We start from the raw sequence: 13,967 nt of genomic DNA, 5'->3' as shown, positions 1-13,967 counted from the left end.
CCATGGTGACATCATGATATGGTGACAATGCCATTTCCATGAAACATGGCGAGACTAAGAGTACCTGCGTTCTGCCCACCCATTTGGAACTGTCGGAACACCTCAGAGAGAAATGTCAAATGTTTGGTTTCTGGGCGTAGAAGTTTCAGTCCTTTCAACCTCTTTATTTGGTTGTTGTTATCAGTATGGTAAATGGGACAAAGCAGGAACATAGTGCGTCACCTTGTACTTCAGCCACTCAGGTGTGTGCATGTGTGTGTTTAATGATGAATGTACAAGCCTAGGTTTGTGTTGTTTACACTCTCTTAAAAAATACATAGAGAATAATCAAGACCAGCAATTCTGTACATCTAATGCAAGAGCGATGGCCATTAACAGACCCAACGGCCCCATCCAATATCAGAAATTGAACAAATTATCAGGGCAACAACACTACTGACAGGGCATTTTGGGGGGCCCTAAGGGAGATTTGGTTGGGGGGCCACCCACATCGCGGCAAAACATTTTAGTGGCTCCCCTCTTGATGACGGAGAGACAAATGTATGTTTATTTCTTGCAATTCCACACATTTTGCCATGGGGGGGAAGATAATTGTTTTGCAATTTTGTAACAAAATTCATGCAATTGTCTCATGGGGCAGAGGTTTAAAAAAATTCTGTTTTACAGGTAATTTCATGCAATTCTACCCATTTTGGCATGGGGTGGAGAGACATTTTTACAGTTTTAAAGAGAATTTGCTGCAATTCTACACATTTTGCCATACTTATGCCAAATTAATATGATATCTGAGTGAGAATGATAGAACATATATGGGGTCTCCCTGGCTATTGACATTTGTGTGGTAGCTGTCAAGAAAACAATCATCTTCACAATTAAATCTCATACTACCCACTGAGGTAATTTTGACAAGGAGGCATATATATACTTTTCATAGCCCAAAGGCTATCATAGCCCATTCAGTTCTTCAAAATATTCATGACTTTGTCAATCAATTTATCAATCGATTAGGTCTACTTCTAGGATGCCTTTTAAATTCAGAAAGGATGTTCACGAAATGTCCATTTGATTACCTTTCTGTTTTCTCAATGAAATTCAAATCAGCATTGGAAAAAGGCACAAGTTTAAATTTGTTCAGCCTGAGCGAGTCTGACCACAAGTCGGAGACCACTATGATGACACACCAAATCGGTTTGATGTATTGCGGGAAAAGAGCAGGAATAGGCTTGTAGGCTACAGTCCAAGCTACTGTATGTCTTCCAATGGTGCAACTGCTGTTAATATCCAAAGATTATCCAACTTGAATAAACGCTTGGAGGTAAAAGACGACAGCAGTGGTGTAGCCACGGGCGATACGGATATCGCTTATTGATATCTACATAGCTCATTGATGTGAATCACACTTCTGCTCTCATTTAGCTTATTGCACTTTACAGTTTGTGGTTGTTGTGGATGACTTTTCACAAATGTAGACTATATGTGTATTTTAATGGTTGAATTGAAGAAGTTTAAACTGCCTATCAAGCTTGTTTTTGCGACCAGTGGAGAGTCAGTGAAACATAAGCTCTTACAGCAGCTGCCTAGTGCGAATCCCAGTCTTTGGAAAACAAGTTTGAGGGAGTTCCTGGTATTGTGCTCCATACTGTTAAAAATGACTTTAATTTAAGAAGACCACGAGTGGGGCTTTTATTGCTTAATCTACAGTAATTCGTGCTGATAAAAAAAAACATGTCATAGGCCTACACTGTAAAAACAGAAAGACTTAAAACACCATGATTGTGTAGTGAAAGTAGTTTACCCAGGCCCTGCAGCGCCTAGCTCCTCTCCCATTCCCCAGGCGCTCTCATGTGTTGACTTCTGTAACCGTAAAAGCCTTGGTTTCATGTATGTTAACATTAGAAGCCACCTCCCTAAGTTTATTTTATTCACTGCCTTAGCACACTCTGCCAACCCGGATGTCCTAGCCGTGTCTGAATCCTGGCTTAGGAAGGCCCCCAAAAATCGCAAAATTTCCATCTCTAACTATAACATTTTCCGACAAGATAGAACTGCCAAAGGGGGCAGAGTTGCAATTTACTGCAGAGATGGCCTGCAGAGTTCGGTCATACTATCCAGGTCTGTGTCCCAACAATTCAAGCTTCTACTTCTAAAAATCCACCTTTCCAGAAACAAGTCTCTCACCGTTGCCGCTTGTTATAGACCACCTTCTGCCCCCAGCTGTGCCCTGGACACCATATGTGAATTGATTGCCCCCCCCCCATCAATCTTCTGAGCTCGTACTGTTAGGTGACCTAATCTGGGACATGCTTCACACCCCGGCCGTCCTACAATATAAACTAGATGCCCTCAATCTCACACAAATTATCAATGAACCTACCAGGTACAACCCCAAATCCGTAAACACGGGCACCCTCATAGATATCATCCTGACCAACCTGCCCTCTAAATACACCTCTGCTGTCTTCAAGCAGGATCTTAGCGATCACTGCCTCATTGTCTGCCTCTGTATTGGGTCTGTGGTCAAACGACCACCCCTCACCACTGTCAAACACTCCCTAAAGAACTTCAGCGAGCAGGCCTTGTTGCCAAAAAGTTCAATTTTGGTTTCATCTGACCAGAGCCCCTTCTTCCACATGTTTGGTGTGTCTCCCAGGTGGCTTGTGGCAAACTTTAAACAACACTTTTTATGGATATCTTTAAGAAATGTCTTTCTTCTTGCCACTCTTCCATAAAGGCCAGATTTGTGCAATATACGACTGATTGTTGTCCTATGGACAGAGTCTCCCACCACAGCTGTAGATCTCTGCAGTTCATCCAGAGTGATCATGGGCCTCTTGGCTGCATCTCTGATCAGTCTTCTCCTTGTATGAGCTGACAGTTTAGAGGGACGGCCAGGTCTTGGTAGATTTGCAGTGGTCTGATACTCCTTCCATTTCAATATTATCGCTTGCACAGTGCTCCTTGGGATGTTTAAAGCTTGGGAAATCTTTTTGTATCCAAATCTGGCTTTAAACTTCACAACAGTATCTTGGACCTGCCTGGTGTGTTCCTTGTTCTTCATGATGCTCTCTGCGCTTTTAACGGACCTCTGAGACTATCACAGTACAGGTGCATTTATACGGAGACTTGATTACACACAGGTGGATTGTATTTATCATCATTAGTCATTTAGGTCAATATTGGATCATTCAGAGATCCTCACTGAACTTCTGGAGAGAGTTTGCTGCACTGAAAGTAAAGGGGCTGAATAATTTTGCACGCCCAATTTTTCAGTTTTTGATTTGTTAAAAAAGTTTGAAATATCCAATAAATGTCGTTCCACTTCATGATTGTGTCCCAACTGTTGTTGATTCTTCACAAAAAAATACAGTTTTATATCTTTATGTTTGAAGCCTGAAATGTGGCAAAAGGTCGCAAAGTTCAAGGGGGCCGAATACTTTCGCAAGGCACTGTAGCCCTTGGTTCACTCCAGACCTGACTGCCCTTGACAAGCACAAAAACATCCTGTGACGTATTGCATTAGCATCGAATAGCCCGCGCAATATGCAACTTTTCAGGGAAGTTAGGAACCAATATACACAGGCAGTTAGGAAAGCAAAGGCTAGCTTTTTCAAACAGAAATGTGCATCCTGTAGCACAAACTCCAAAAGGTTCTGGGACACTGTAAAGTCCATGGAGAATAAGGGCACCTCCTCCCAGCTGCCCACTGCACTGAGGCTAGGAAACACTGTCACCACCGATAAAACCACGATAACTGAGAAATTCAATAACCATTTTTCTATGGCTGGCTGTGCTTTCCACCTGGCTACCCCTACCCCGGTCAACAGCCCTGCACCCCCCACAGCAACTTGTCCAAACCTCGCCCATTTCTCTTTCACCCTAATCCAGATAGTTGATGTTCTGGAAGAGTTGCAAAATCTGGACCCCGACAAATCAGCTGGGCTAGACAATCTGGACCCTCTCTTTCTAAAATGATAAGCTGCAATTGTTGCAACCCTTATTACTAGCCTGTTCAACCTCTCTTTCGTATTGTCTGAGATCCCCAAAGAATGGAAAGCTGCCGCGGTCATCCCACTCTTCAAATGGGGAGACACTCTAGACCCAAACCGTTACAGACCTATATCTATCCTACCCTGCCTTTCTAAGATCTTTGAAAGCTAAGATAACAAACAGATCACCGACCTTTCGAATCGTAACTTCTCGACTATGCAATCTGGTTTCCGAGCTGGTCATGGGTGCACCTCAGCCACGCTCAAGGTCCTAAACGATATCATAACCGCCATCGATAAAGACAATACTGTGTAGCTGTATTCATCGACCTAGCCAAGGCTTTAGACTCTGTCAATCACCACATTCTTATTGGCAGACTCAACAGCCTTGGTTTCTCAAATGACTGCTTTGCCTGGTTCACCAACTACTTCTCAGACAGAGTTCAGTGTGACAAATCAGAGGGTCTGTTGTACAGACCTCTGGCAGTCTCTATGGGGGTGCCACAGGGTTCAATTCTCGGGCTGACTCTTTTCTCTGTATACATCAATGATGTCGCTCTTGCTGCTGGTGATTCTCTGATCCACTTCTACGCAGATGACACCATTCTGTATACTTCTGGCCCTTCTCTGGACACTGTACTAACTAACCTCCAGACGAGCTTCAATGGCATACAACTCTCCATCTGTGGCCTCCAACTGCTCTTAAATGCAAGTCAAATTAAATGCATGCTCTTCAACCGATCACTGCCCCACCTGCCCGCCCATCCAGCATCACTACTCTGGACGGTCTGACTTAAAACATGTGGACAACTACACATACCTAAGTGTCTGGTGAGACTGTAAACTCTCCTTCCAGACTCACACTAAGCATCTCCAATCCAAAATGAAATCTAGAATCGGCTTTCTATTTCACAACAAAGCAACCTTCACTCATGCTGCCAAACATACCCTTGTAAAACTGACTATCCTACCGATCCTCGACTTCGGCGATGTCATATACAAAATAGCCTCCAATATTCTACTCAGCAAATTGGATGTAGTCTATCACAGTACAATCTGTTTTGTCACCAAAGCCCCATATTACTACCCACCACTGTGACCTGTATGCTCTCGTTGGCTGGCCCTCGCTTCATATTCGTCGCCAAACCCAGTGGCTCCAGGTCATCTATAAGTCTTTGCTAGGTAAAGCCCCAGATCACTGGTCCCCATGGCAGCACCCACCCATAGCATGCACTCCAGCAGGTATATTTCACTGGTCACCCCCAAAGTCAATTCCTTTCCTTCCAGTTCTCTGCTGCCAATGACTGGAACAAATTGCAAAAGTCACTGAAGCTGGAGACTCATATCTCCATCACTAACTTTAAGCATCAGCTGTCAGAGCAGCTCACAGTCCATTGCACCTGAACATTGCCCATCGGTAAATAGCCCATCCAACTACCTCATCCCCATATTGTTTTTGTTTTTTTTGCTCCTTTGCACCCCAGTATCTCTACTTGCACATTCATCTTCTGCACATCTCGCTCCAGTGTTTAAATGCTAACTTGTAATTACCTCGTCACTACGGCCTATTTATTGCCTTACCTCCCTTATCTTACCTAATTTGCACACCATGTACAGTGCCTTGTGAAAGTATTCGGCCCCCTTGAACTTTGCGACCTTTTGCCACATTTCAGGCTTCAAACATAAAGATATAAAACTGTATTTTTTTGTGAAGAATCAACAACAAGTGGGACACAATCATGAAGTGGAAAGACATTTATTGGATATTTCAAACTTTTTTAACAAATCAAAAACGGAAAAATTGGGCGTGCAAAATTATTCAGCCCCTTTACTTTCAGTGCAGCAAACTCTCTCCAGAAGTTCAGTGAGGATCTCTGAATGATCCAATGTTGACCTAAATGACTAATGATGATAAATACAATCCACCTGTGTGTAATCAAGTCTCCGTATAAATGCACCTGCACTGTGATAGTCTCAGAGGTCCGTTAAAAGCGCAGAGAGCATCATGAAGAACAAGGAACACACCAGGCAGGTCCGAGATACTGTTGTGAAGAAGTTTAAAGCCAGATTTGGATACAAAAAGATTTCCCAGGCTTTAAACATCCCAAGGAGCACTGTGCAAGCGATAATATTGAAATGAAAGGAGTATCAGACCACTGCAAATCTACCAAGACCTGGCCGTCCCTCTAAACTTTCAGCTCATACAAGGAGAAGACTGATCAGAGATGCAGCCAAGAGGCCCATGATCACTCTGGATGAACTGCAGAGATCTACAGCTGAGATGGGAGACTCTGTCCATAGGACAACAATCAGTCGTATATTGCACAAATCTGGCCTTTATGGAAGAGTGGCAAGAAGAAAGACATTTCTTAAAGATATCCATAAAAGTGTCGTTTAAAGTTTGCCACAAGCCACCTGGGAGACACACCAAACATGTGGAAGAAGGTGCTCTGGTCAGATGAAACCAAAATTGAACTTTTTGGCAACAATGCAAAACGTTATGTTTGGCGTAAAAGCAACACAGTTCATCACCCTGAACACACCATCCCCACTGTCAAACATGGTGGTGGCAGCATCATGGTTTGGGCCTGCTTTTCTTCAGCAGGGACAGGGAAGATGGTTAAAATTGATGGGAAGATGGATGGAGCCAAATACAGGACCATTCTGGAAGAAAACCTGATGGAGTCTGCAAAAGACCTGAGACTGGGACGGAGATTTGTCTTCCAACAAGACAATGATCCAAAACATAAAGCAAAATCTACAATGGAATGGTTCAAAAATAAACATATCCAGGTGTTAGAATGGCCAAGTCAAAGTCCAGACCTGAATCCAATCGAGAATCTGTGGAAAGAACTGAAAACTGCTGTTCACAAATGCTCTCCATCCAACCTCACTGAGCTCGAGCTGTTTTGCAAGGAGGAATGGGAAAAAATGTCAGTCTCTCGATGTGCAAAACTGATAGAGACATACCCCAAGCGACTCACAGCTGTAATCGCAGCAAAAGGTGGCGCTACAAAGTATTAACTTAAGGGGGCTGAATAATTTTGCACGCCCAATTTTTCAGTTTTTGATTTGTTAAAAAAGTTTGAAATATCCAATAAATGTCGTTCCACTTCATGATTGTGTCCCACTTGTTGTTGATTCTTCACAAAAAAATACAGTTTTATATCTTTACGTTTGAAGCCTGAAATGTGGCAAAAGGTCGCAAAGTTCAAGGGGGCCGAATACTTTCGCAAGGCACTGTATATAGATTTTTTACTATTTTGTTATTGACTGTACGTTTGTTTATTCCATATATAACTCTGTGTTGTTGTTTGTGTCGCACTGCTTTGCATTATCTTGGCCAGGTCGCATTGGAAATGAGAACTTGTTCTCAACTGGCCTACCTGGTTAAACCAAGGTGAAATAAATAAAAACTTTGTAGGCCTCCTTGCTCGCACCCCCACAACATGATGCTGCCATTCCCGTGCTTCACGGTTGGGAAGGTGTTCTTTGACTTACAAGCCCCCCCTTTTCCTCCAAACATAACGATGGTCAATTATGGCCAAACAGTTCTATTTTTGTTTCATTAGACCAGAGGACATTTCTCCAAAAAGTACGATCTTTGTCCTTATCTGCAGTTGAAAACCATAGTCTGGCTTTTTTATGGCGGTTTTGGAGCAGTGGCTACTTCCTTGCTGAGCGGCCTTTCGGGTTATGTCGATATAGGACTTGTTTTACTGTGGATATAGATTATTTTGTACCTGTTTCCTCCAGCATCTTCACAGGGTCCTTTGCTGTTGTTCTGGGATTGATTTGCACTTTTCGTACCAAAGTACATTCATCTCTAGGAGACAGAACGCATCTCCTTCCTGAGCGGTATGACGGGAGCGTGGTTCCATGGTTTTTATACTTGCGTACTATTGTTTGTACAGATGAACGTGGTACCTTCAGGCGTTTGGAAATTGCTGCCAAGGATGAACCGTATTCGTATTATCCTCTGTAGTGCCTTGCGGTCGGAGGCCAAGCAGTTGCCATACCAAGCAGTGATGCAACCAGTCAGGATGCTCTCGATGGTGCAGTTGTAGAACCTTTTGAGGATCTGAGGACCCATGCCAAATATTTCAAGCTGTTTAAAGTCAGTCAACTTAGTGTATGTGAACTTCTGACCCACTGGAATTGTGATACAGTGAATTATAAGTGAAATAATTAGTCTGTAAACAATTGTTTGAAAAATGACTTGTGTCTTGCACAAAGTAAATCAAATCAAATTTATTTATATAGCCCTTCGTACATCAGCTGATATCTCAAAGTGAAACCCAGCCTAAAACCCCAAACAGCAAGCAATGCAGGTGTAGAAGCACGGTGGCTAGGAAAAACTCCCTAGAAAGGCCAAAACCTAGGAAGAAACCTAGAGAGGAACCAGGCTATGTGGGGTGGCCAGTCCTCTTCTGGCTGTGCCGGGTGGAGATTATAACAGAACATGGCCAAGATGTTCAAATGTTCATAAATGACCAGCATGGTCGTATAATAATAAGGCAGAACAGTTGAAACTGGAGCAGCAGCACGGTCAGGTGGACTGGGGACAGCAAGGAGTCATCATGTCAGGTAGTCCTGGGGCATGGTCCTAGGGCTCAGGTCCTCTAAGAGAGAATTAGAGAGAGTAGATGTCCTAACCGACTTGCCAAAACTATAGTTTGTTAACAAGAATTTGTGGAGTGGTTGAAAAACGAGTTTTAATGACACCAACCTAAGTGTATGTAAACTTCCAACTTCAACTGTAAGTGTTAGGATACAGAGAAATTAAATGAAGTACTCTATATCACCCAAAGTGGTTCTTCAATCTGAATCTTCGTTTCTGTGCATGTAAAAATCTGTGTCAAAACACAAAAAGAATGCTTTGGCATACTGTGTCACTCATAGAATCAAATGGTGAAATACAAATAGTTTACTGCTATCTATTGATTGATACTGATTTTTTAATAAATATTTTACACCAAAAAATCTAAAAAGATTTAGATACAGATCTGTTATATTTTCCCACAATTTTCAAAAATATGTTCACACTTTAAAGGACACTGGGAACGAAACCATTTCCAAGGGTAGTCTAATTACTGTATATGCTACAGTTCACAGGCCCATTGTGAGATTACATACTACGTTACAATCAAATTGTAGTTGATATGCGAATTTCAAAATGTGTTTTATTGCATATCCCGCTCCTACAGATAGTGTGGTCAAAGCCATTAACTTAAATTGGGATTATGTGCCTTGCTCAAGGACACAACCATTTTTCTGCACCAGGATGCGAACCATCCACCTTCCGGCTACTGGACCATCTTTCTAACCTCAATTATATTTTCCACCCCAAATGTGTAGAGAAGGGTAACATTATGAAGAGGAAGTGAGACATGGCACTCCCTCATTTTATTTCTGGTTCTATGGAAGTCAATGAGCTAAGCCAAAGAGATGGATAGAGGCCTCTAGTGGCCAAAAAGCAGATTAGCATGAGCAGTGTCATCAATAGCAGTGCGTGGGTAAAATCACTAGGGAAGCCAAGCTAGAAAAAAAATCCATATTACAATCTGTGTGTTGCAATAATTGCGTTGTTTGCCCTATAACCCGTCAGTTCATATGCCTTTCCACCGTGATATATAGGCCTAAGGCCTAAGGCTGAGACAATAAGAAACTGTGGCAGAATCATTTCAACCGGAGAGCAACATCTGTCCGGTGAAGTCCACAAAGTATATTGCATTTAACAAACCGTTACACGGCCTACAGCATGGTCAAGCAAGTTAATGTTTCCGACATTTTCAGACTACTAAACAACTATTGATTTAAAACCACAGAGAGTTACTGATCGCAAAGGATCTGCCTACATTATTCCAGCACCATTTCAACTTCAACATTTCAACATCAAATCACCTACAGTATGCAAAAGATAGTGGGGGTGCAAGTAGAAAAAAACATGTTGACTCACCCTACTGGTAGAGAAACGCCAATGTCACCCTCCTCTCTTTCATGTTAACGAAACGGTCTATGACTGTCATACAGTACACGCTTTTAGTTTTTGTTGTTCTAGGCTACTGAGTTAAAATGCTTCCTTGCTTCCATAAATTCCTTTTATGATCAAAAATGAGCCAGCTAATCAACATTAGCCTACTACATCTAGCTAGCCTACATGTTGAACTTCCATCCTTTCCGGCCAGGGGTGCAATGTATGAATTTACAGTTGGATCAGAATCACCATTATAATCATTGGCCAGTATGGAGAATTAAGTAAAATCACAAGTCCAAATCCCCAAAAAATTAAATGGGCCAAATTTAGCTAGCTAGCTACCCACCAGAGAACAACGACAAAAGGAGATGCAACAATTCAAGTTCTGTCAGTAACGTTTTGCTTTTGATGTGATTGGCCTGAACCCTAATCCAACCTGGCTATTCTTGACACTTTTGTTTTGATGCTCAATCAGTTTAGCTCAACGCTAATTGGCTGTGCTTTTTTTTTAATCAAAGGAGTCCAAATGCTCGGTGGCTTCCATTGCATTCAATGGAAGGGCAACCACAATATCACACTCTTTTTGACCAGACAGCATTAGATACAATGCCTTCGGAAAGTATTCAGACCCCTTTACTTTTTCCACAGTTGTTAGGTTACATCCTTATTCTAAAATGTACTCAATAGTTTTTTTCCCTCATCAATCTATGCACAATACCCCATAATGACAAAGCAAGAAAACATTTTTTAGAAATGTTGGCAAAAATTGTTTTACATTTTTTTTAAATATCACATTTACATAAGGATTCAGACCCTTTACTCAGTACTTTGTTGAAGTACCTTTGGCAGAAATTATAGCCTCGAGTCTTCTTGGGTATGACGCTACAAGCTTGGCACACCTATATTTGGGGAGTCTCTCCCATTCTTCTCTGCAGCTCGTCTCAAGCTCTGTCAGGTTGGACGGGGAGCGTTGCTGCACAGCTATTTTCAAGTCTCTCCAGAGATGTTCGATCGGGTTCAAGTCCGTGCTCTGGCTGGGCCACTTAAGGTCATTCAGAAACTTGTACCGAAGCCAGTCCTGCGTTGTCTTGGCTGTGTGCTTAGGGTCATTGTCCTGCTGAAAGGTGAACCTTCACCCCAGTCAGGTCCTGAGCGCTCTGGAGGTTCTCATCAAGGATCTCTCTGTACTTTACTCCGTTCATCTTTCCCTCAATCCTGACTAGTCTCCCAGTCCCTGCCGCTGAAAAACATCCCCACAGCATGATGCTGCCACCACCATGCTTCACTGTAGGGATGGTGCCAGGTTTCCTCCAGACGCGACACTTGGCATTCAGGTCAAAGAGTTCAAACTTGGTTTCAACAGACCAGAGAATCTTGTTTATCATTATCTGAGAATCCTTTAGGTGCCTTCAGGCAAACTCCAAGCGGGCTGTCGTGTACCTTTTACTGAGGAGTGGCTTCCATCTGGCCACTCTACCATAAAGGCCTGATTGGCGGAGTGCTGCAGAGATGGTTGTCATTCTGGAAGGTTCTCCCATCTCCACAGAGAAGCTCTAGAACTCTGTCAGAATGACCATCGGGTTCTTGGTCAGAGAGGTACCCTTCCCCAGATCTGTGTCATCGACACAATCCTGTCTCGGAGCTCTACGGACAATTCCTTCAATCTCATGGCTTGGTTTTTGCTCTGACATGAACTGTCAACTGTGGGACCTTATATAGACAGGTGTGTGCCTTTCCAAATTATGTCCAATCTTTTGAATTTACTGCAGGTGGACTCCAATTAAGTTGAATAAACATCTCAAGGATGATCAATGGAAACAGGAGTCACTTGAGCTCAATTTCGAGTCTCATAACAAAGTCTCTGAATACCTATTAAAATAAGATATTAGTATTTTTATTTAATACATTTCAAAATAAGGCTGCAATTTAACAAATTGTGGAAAAAGTCAAGGGGCGGGGTAATTCAAAGAATTCACATTGACAATGTTTTGTGTTTGTTTTTTATACAGAGTTCACCTTGAAGCATGTCCCCTGGAAGGCACAACTGGAGCTGACACCCCTGATAAAGGCTGGCCTGACTATTTCACTATATGTGAGGTCACTGGAGCTTAAAAAGGCGATACGGAACACAGTGGATCTCACAAAACCTCAATTTCATCACCTGAGTGGTATGTTGCTGTCTGCAGTTGTTGACGAAGCACTGCAGTATGCAACATACCCTGAAAAGTATCATAAAATTCTAATGGCAAATGCCATAATCTTGAAATGGCCACACCTGAAGGCCAAATGGGGTTCACCCACCATGGTGTGGTTTATGTGCATTACGGACAAACTAAAGAACAGACGGTGAGGCATAGTCCTGCGTTTTAGGAGAAGAGCAGCAGTGGGTGAGATCCCAGACAAAAGCAAAAGGAGGACTGACACTCCAACCCGTGTGAACTTGGAGCCACCGCCATGCCAGGTCCCATCTGATGCAGTGTCACTAATGAAAGAAGAAATGAGGAAGATAGAGCCAAGAGGGATTTGAACAAGCTAACAAGTATTCTTGAGGAAACATTCACACAAAGGAGATAGTTACTTAACACGTGAAAATAAAGATGAAATACTGGAGGAACACCCCTTTTAATTGAAGACTTGGAGCTACTCACTAACTCAACATTTGAGCTCAGATACTTTCACAGACATGCTGGCACTCCGGCGGTGAAGTTATTGGATATGGGTGGAGCCAAATTAGAAAGAATGGAGTGCAACCCACAGCAAAGGATCAATTCAAAGCAAGTAGTTCTCAAAGACATTGTGGAGAGAATGAACAATGCCTTGGGTCTTGTGTCGTTATGTTTTCATCCAAGTTGGACACACCACCATTCAATAGCTGGCCTCCCAATGCTTCCCCATCTCCTTGGGGAAGACAGTACACTTTTTCTAAAGGAAAAAAGTTACTATTTATGGTTTTTAATGTATTGGCGTATGCTACATTCTTTTTCATTAAATTGTATAATATATTGTATTTTATTCATTTAAGGAGACTTCCACACCATCTGATGTCACCACAGGACCTCAATCTCCCTATGTTGCGAGTATTGGCTCAGTCCATTTTTCAACACGCTTCTAATTAGTGGTGGAAAACAAAGAAGTACTTGTTCTGCGTGATTTTGTAGATGCCATTGCTGCATTATAATTTTAATTTGGCATATTTTGGATGGTGTATCCAAATAAGTGTGACTGAACTTTCAAATGTATACAGGTGCAGATACTGAAAAGGCCAACTTCAAAAACAAGTCTGGAGAAACACTTTTTCAATTTGCTACTTTTTTATATATATAATTTTGAGTATTAAGGTTAGGCAGGCTGGAGGCAGTTAATTTATGTTTAGAAATATTGTGAATAGTTTAATGATACTTTTTGTCATTCCAGATGAAATGTTGTTTACCATGTCTCTTTCATCATGTTGAAGTTAGTACTGTACTTCTTGTTTGTTTATGCAAACGTGTGTATAGATGATGTAATGTACCAATAATGTACATATGATATAATGTATTATAGATGATGCCAAAGGAAATACTGTACCATGTTTGACTGTGATGGTTTTTAGTGTCTCACAACTCTTTGAGCAGTCTGCAATCTGTGGGTTTTTTTTCGTTCTGTATTTTGTATAGTCAATTGATGTACCATTGTGGAGTAACACTTTAACTCTGATAGTGTTCAGGGGTTTTGAAGAGGAAACATCACCAAAATAAAGGGTTCCTATTCTGCAGTAAACAGAACTTGTAACACCAAAATAGTGCTCATGAGCTTTAGAGAGAGGAAACACCAAAAAAGGTTTCAATTCCTCACTAAGGGAGCAAAAATTGTTGGGGGTCATGTTTTTTAAATTTCAGCCAGGGTGAGGGTTTAGTATTTGTTTTATTTAGTCCAGGGGAGGGTCATGTAATTTGTCATTTAAATGTCATTTTGCTCAGGGTTTGAGAATGAGTTGCTTATTATAGTAAATTGATGTGTGTCCG

The sequence above is a fragment of the Oncorhynchus tshawytscha genome, linkage group LG23 (genome assembly GCF_018296145.1).
Source record: "Oncorhynchus tshawytscha isolate Ot180627B linkage group LG23, Otsh_v2.0, whole genome shotgun sequence".
Classification (NCBI taxonomy): domain Eukaryota; kingdom Metazoa; phylum Chordata; class Actinopteri; order Salmoniformes; family Salmonidae; genus Oncorhynchus; species Oncorhynchus tshawytscha.
Note: the sequence above shows the minus strand (reverse complement) of the source record.